Genomic DNA, 7,300 nt, shown 5'->3' on the forward strand with positions numbered 1-7,300 from the left:
CCCATAGAAATCGGCCATTATAGATGCTCAATTTCAAGCAAGTTGTATTAACAAAAAAAACATTGTCATACTTATGCCTCAAACCCTACTCTCCTAGAGAAGATTTTGATTACATGGTTTTGCTAGAGATAATTTCAAACATGCAGTTTCACTAGTCCATGTTCCACTTTTGGAAGATTACTGGGCTAATTATTCTAATGAATTTGAAGTTATAAAAAGGTTGTGGTCAATTTTGAGAGTTAGCCAAATTAATATTTTTGAAGTTAACCTCAACACCAATGGGATAAAAGAAGATGAAGTTGAAGAAGTGATTGACTCATTTTATGTCAGTCAAATTGAATGTATGCCAATTCCTTAAATTGATTGAAGTAGAAGGGAAGAAGATGATTTGCTTTCCCATACCTAAGAAGTGTTGAGAAGAACTAAAAATTGGTTGAAATCAAAGACTGTTAAATCAACTACCCCTAGTACCCCAGAGAAATACTCAAGATCAAAACATAAAAATGCACACCCAAAGCCAAAGGTCATCACTAACCCTAGTATTAATGATCCTATTACAGGTTCACCTGATGTTGAAGCTGAAGTAACTTTGTAGCCACTTCAACTTCAAGTTCATAAAGAGATGCTAAAGGTCAGAAGGATAACCTGCTCAAGTACTAGGAGAGCAACATCAAGCAAAGGAAAAGATATAGTGATGGTTGATTTAGATCCTACAAAAGAAAAGTCAAATTTAGGGCAACACCCTAGTTCTCCCATGGAAAATAGTATATCAAATCCCCAAAAGTTGCTTGAAAGTGTTGATACCCAATCGGGTACCCTTGCTTTAACTAAGGTTTCTCCCAGGACTAGCAAAGACCCTATCACGCCTAAGTGGCTAGAGACTTCCATTGAGAAGAAAAGAAGTATGATTTCCCTATTTATGCCTATTGATGACTTGGTTAGCAAATGTTTGGGAAAATCTTTGAAAACCAAAAAGGCCAAAACTAAATCCAGAATAAAGTTTGATAAAAGTTCATGACATTAGTCAGCCAAGATTGCCAAGCCATTAGAAGGCAACTCACATAGGATCTCACCCTTCAAGATTATCAAGTGTCAAGGATTGACCTTGGGAAGGGAAGCTGTGTAGTGGATATGAAGATCTTTGAAACTTCAAACAAAAATATTGCGTACAGAGTCTGGAAAGATGCTCACAATAAACAAGATATGAAACAAGCAATGAGGAGCATGGCATAATATATCAATGCTATCCTACACCTGGAACCTAAACCTTTGAGTGAGATGTCTACAATTGTGGATGTAATGTCTTCGATCAATCAGTAGTTTCTTGATAATTTATAGAAATGTAAAGCTGTTGCAAGGACATTTGAAGAATGGTTGCAGTATGTCCTGAGTGAAACCGTGAAACAAATAAGTCTTTTAGACAAAGCTTCAAAGGAAATTGCTACCATCATCAAACAAGTGGAGTCAAATAATGAAGGCTATGAAAAGGAAAGGAACAATTCAGCAAAAGTGGTGCTCTAGATAGAAGAAATTCAAGGATTCAGGTTGCAAAGGTTCCAAGCTAAATGCCTTATGGCTATCCTTGATGGTAAGACTCTGTATGTGATTAAAGATTGTATCAAATGGTAGAATGAGGCACTAGTTCAGGGGGTAACTAAGATCAAAGAAATTATGGATGATCTCAAACTTGTGGATGAGATAATTCAAGGGGATCTAAAGTGATTCAACAAACATTGTGTGGGTAAGGAAAATGACTCCATAGCCTAGGAGGAGGAAATAATAAGTGAAGTACAAAAGAAGTTTCAAGAGATTCAGAACAAGAAAATACCATCCAGACAAGATTTTTCAAATGTCACTTATATTGAGGCTATGTTGATAATAAACCTAAAGCATTTGGAAATGCATGAAGAAAAAGTAATAGAACTGAAAAGGTAAAAGGAAATCTAGAAACAGAGAATTGCCTACATTGGTTTACCTCATCAATCAGTTATTTCTACATTTATTGCTACTTACGAGACATGAAAGGCTATGAGAATTGCAATGGGTGTGGACAGTTCATCTTGATATAGTACGTGGTCATTGGATAGTTGCATTTTTTTCTACTGTTTATTTCCTTTTATGCATTTTAGTTAACATAGTTGTGTTAAATAAAAGACAATTTACTCATGACAGGGTAATTTTGGATGGTTATCCATACCTATGTTGTATTAATATGTAATAGCTATTATCTAATAGGGTTTATCTCTCCATAGACATTAAGACAAATAATTTTGTTTTAAAGTTTTGAATTTTGGATTTTGAAGACATTCTTTTCTAAATTATTAGTGAACTTAAATAAAATCTTATAGTTTTACATGCTGAAGCTTTTCTGAAGTAGATACTATTATCTGCTTTACTGTAATTTGTGTTCTTGCATATGTCAGTTATGTGTGAAAGTTAAGTTATGTTCATTGTGTATTCTATAATTATTTTCTTTGAGGTTTGAAGGTAGTGGGAGGTGAAATTCATACTATTCATTTGCTTATCCATTTTCAACATTTAATCATGTGGATGATATTGATTGTTAAAATTGAGTTAATTTTTACTATTCACTTTCATCTTATATTCATGAGGTAACTTAAGCTTTTTAGTATTTTCAACAAAAATTCTCATTGGGAAGATTTTCCCTCAATAGAGGAGTTAATGATTATCTTTTCATAAAAGGTTAGCTACACCTTATATAACATAAAGTAAATTTAAAGCAGAGAATTCCTTATCTATAATTAGGAATTCAATTTGTTAGTTTACAAACATTTCCCTAATCAAAATTGTTAAAATCTTGGAAAAAATTATTTACTAATACAGTCTACCATCCAACTGACTAGCATTTCCCCCTTTTTTTCATGCTCATAAAGCATAACATTAAAATCCCCCAAAAAGATCCATCTACCATAGTAGTCATTACTTTTGGTGTTAGATAAAGTAGCCCAAATTTTTTTTCTAGTACTCTTGATGTTAGGTCCATAAATATTCACATTATACCATTCATTATTCAAGGCAAGACTCTTTATCTTAACCACCATAAAATGTTTATTAGCATTCAACAAAGTACCTTAGAACAAGGAGTGCTTCCACATTATCATCATTCCTCCTAAGGCTCCTTTTGAACTACTAGCCATAATACAATAGTTATTAAAAGATTTAAGCTTTTTCAACTTTCTCTTTATCCATTTTGGTTTTGTAAAGCACTAAAATATCCAATTTATGCTCTCTAAAAAAATTTTGAACAAGGATCTCATGATGAAGGATGGTAACTTTGTTAGTGGTGAAGTTGAATACCTTCTTACTATCTCTCATGTTGAGGAAGCAGTGTGGGAAGAGGATAGTTCATATGCCAATTGGATTGCAGTTGGTAAATAGTCTAAAGGAAGGAAGAAAGGTAGTAAACAAGATGAGGACTTTGTTCTAGAAAAAAATAATAAGAAAGGATCCAAAGAAGATTACAAAAATGGGGAGTCAAAACCTTTAAAGGGTAAACATGGAAGTTCTTTGTCTAAGAATGGTGGATCTACTTTCAAGAATGGTGATGTTGGGTCTTCTCCATCATCAGTTGGAAGACCATCCAATTTGCAGAGAAGAATAGCTGAGGCTAATAGAAGCATTGTTGATGGTAGTCAGAGAACCATCCTTGAATATTTTTTTTTCATAAATTATGAAGATAATTTCTTAGAACATCTGAGGGTTAAATAACCCTCATAAACATGACATTCAAACAAATATAATTAGGGATAACAGGCCAAACATTTTTGTTATTCAAGAAACTAAGATGTTGAAGGATAAGGTGGAATGCCTTTCCATTTTTAAGGGAGGAAAGATTATTGGTAATGATTTTGAAGGAGCATCAGGTGGTATGGCAATTTTTTGGATTAATGAATGGATTCAGGGGGAACTCATTTCTCAAAGCAAAAATATGACGAATGTTCAATTTTTTAGTTCAAAAGACAATTTTAGTTGGGTCCTTACTAATGTTTATGCCCCCCACTCCAAATGGGGGAGGAAGGCATTGTGGGAAGAAATTTCTAATCAGAGAAGGCTTTTTGCTAAGGATAATTGGTTGGTGATGGGGGACTTCAAAACCCCTTTAAAGGACTCTGAAAAATGGGGAGTTAGTCAGACCAATTTGGATAATAGATTAGATCTAATGAACTTTATTGATCTTCATCTTCTCCATGATCTTGATTTACATGGGATTGAGTATACATGGAAAAATAGAAGAGCTGAAAAGGATCTTATTCAGGTTAGGTTGGATCGTGCTCTTATTAGTAATGATTGGTTTTTGAATTATAAATGTGCACTTAATGCTCAAGTTCGTGTGGGATCTGATCATTACCCTATTTTCCTTGTTGCTAATAAAATTAATTTTCATAAGAATTTTCCCTTTAGATTTGAAAAAATGTGGACTCTTCATCCAAATTTGGAGAGCCTCATTAAGGAGTGGTGGGATATTAAAGTGGAAGGTACAACAATGTTTAGAGTGGTTGCCAAATTGAAAAATGTTAAGAAGAATATTAAGATATGGAATAAACATACCTTTGGCAAAATTTTTGAGAATAAAAAAAAGATTTTGGAGGAACTTAAAGATATTCAAGATAAGATTTAGATTGATGGTTATGAGGTGGTCTCAAGGGAAGAGGAAAGCAAAAAACTGGTTCAACTTCATGATCTTATTACCAAGGAGGAGATGTTTTGGAGATAACATTCTAGAAAGGTCTTTTTGAAGGAAGGAGATTGTAACACCAAGTTCTTTCATCTGACTACCTTAAAGCATAGGATGGCTAATAGAATTTCTAGTCTTTATACGGATGAAGGTTTGACTGATAATGAAGAGTTTATCAAAAAGGGAGGCTATGGAGTTCTTTAGTAGATTGCTTCAAGGTGACCCTGATTTGAATTTGGATAAGCAAAATATGTTCCTGGAGTGCATTCCTTCTTGTATTTCTAAGGCTCAAAATTTGTCCCTTACTTCCATTCCTTCTTCAGATGAGATTTTTAAGGCTATTTTCTCTTTCAAGGGTGACAAAGCCACTAGTCCTAATGGGTTTCTTCTTTTTTTCTTTCATAAATATTGGAATATCATTGGTGTTGAGGTTTATAATGGTGTGAAGGAATTTTTTGGCACTAGAAACATCCTAAGAGAGTTAAATAGGACCTTTATTGCCCTTATTCCAAAGAAGTCAAGTGCTGATAGAATGGATCAGTTTAGGCCTATTAGCTTGTGTAATTATTTTTATATGATCATTTCTAAAGTTCTTACTCTTAGAATTCATTCCCTTCTTTTGGTTATCATCTCAAGGCAGCAAAATGGGTTTGTTCTGGGTAGACAAATCTTGGATTCCATTACCTCAATTCATGAAAATTTACATTCTCTTGCGGTGTCAAAGAAGGAAGGGTTTCTTCTTAAGCTTGATCTCTCAAAAGCTTATGATAGAGTTGACTGGAATTTCCTCCTCAGAGGTTTGGAAGCATTTGGCTTTAATAAGAGATTTCGGGATCTTATCTTCATGTTAGTTTCTTCAGCCTCTTTCTCAGTGCTTGTTAATGGATACCTTACTTCCTTCTTTAAATCTTCTATGGTTCTTAGACAAGGGGACTTGATCTCTCCTAGTATTTTTGTTATCCTGGCTGAATGCTTGGGGAGATTTGTGAATAATATGATGGTGAAAGGGGACTTTGTGTGCCTTAACCCTTCATCTTCTACTCTTGTGTGTTCTCATCAACAATTTGTTGATGATTCTATTATTATGGGGGATGCCTCAGTGAGGAATGCTATTATTATGGGGGAGGCTTCAGTGAGGAATGCTAGGAACATTAAGAAGGCTTTGAGTGGCTATGGAATGGCCGCTGGTCAAATCATTAACTGGAGTGAAAGTGTGATTTACTTTATCAATGTTAGTGAGGCTAGACAAATTAAGATAAAAAAGATTATAGGCTATGAGAGTGGTTCTCTTCTTGGAACCTATCTAGGTTTACCTTTGAGCTTAACGCCTCCTAATAGCCTTTGGAACTCATTGATTGATAAAATCCACTTGAAACTTGTTGGTTGGAAAGGCTCTCTCCTTAGTCAGGTTGGTAATGCTATTGTTTTGAAATCTATCCTTCAGAGTGTCCTGCTCTATGCCTTGAGTATTTTCAAAATTCCAAGAAAGTTTTCCCTTGATATTGAGAAAATTTAGAAGACTTTCTTGTGGAGTGGAACAGAGACTAAAAAAAGACTCCCTCTTATTGCTTGGGAGAATGTTTGTATACCCTAGAGGAAGGGATGGCTTGGCTTGTGAAGGATTTCAACAATGAATGAACTCTTACTGGCCAAATTACTATGGAGATGACACAAGGAAGAGGGGGAATGGAGGAATATTTGGGCTGACAAATATAATAGGGACCACTTTGATTTTCAGCAATTCCTTTCTACTGATGTTGATCAAGGGGGTTCTCTAATCTAGAAGAATGCTCATAAATTCAAACATATTTTAAGGAAAGAGGTTAAATGGAAGGTGGGAAATGGTTGGAAAGTTATTTTTTGGGAAGACACTTGGATCTTGGATCACCCTCTTTGTGTTGATCCAAGGTGGAACAGGTATATGGAGTAGTGCAAGAATCAATATGGTACTTTTGTGAGTGATTATTGGACGGATGATTTGTGGGTGAATCTTCATAGGGTGGACCATAACTCGGTTGAGCTTGGTAAGTGTTTGAATGTGTTCTTTTTAAACCATGAAGAAGATGTTCTAATTTGGAAAACTGATCCTAGTGGTATCTACTCTATTGCTTCAACCTTTGCTAACTCTTTCGATGATCATGATGAACCTTGTTCAGCTACAGCTTGGGTGAAAGGTTTGACTCCCAAAGTTAATATCTTCTTTTGGATTCTTTTGCAAAATAAAATTATGACTCTTGATAATCTTAAGAAGAGAGGTTTCATCATTGTTAATCAATATGTTCTTTATAAGAATGATGGAGAATCAGTGGATCATATTATGCTACATTGTCCCTTTACCAAGATGGTTTGGGATAAAATTTGGAGCTTAATGAATGGAGTGGGTAATTCATGCTACCATCTAGCTATTCTTTTCTAGTTGGAAGGCTCCTTCCAAGAATGATTTGATTATTAAATTGTGGGACCTTATCCTTCCTTATATGTGTTGGAGCATTTGGAAGGAGTGTAATGATAGGATTTTTAGAGGGGTGGATTCCAGTCCTGCTCAAGTATTCTATAAAATTAAGGTCCTTATGATTGAAAATATTAAAATTTGTGGTTCAGGAT

The sequence above is a fragment of the Cupressus sempervirens genome, chromosome 2 (assembly GCF_028749045.1).
Source record: "Cupressus sempervirens isolate cs-2001-9-10 chromosome 2, ASM2874904v1, whole genome shotgun sequence".
NCBI classification, from domain to species: domain Eukaryota; kingdom Viridiplantae; phylum Streptophyta; class Pinopsida; order Cupressales; family Cupressaceae; genus Cupressus; species Cupressus sempervirens.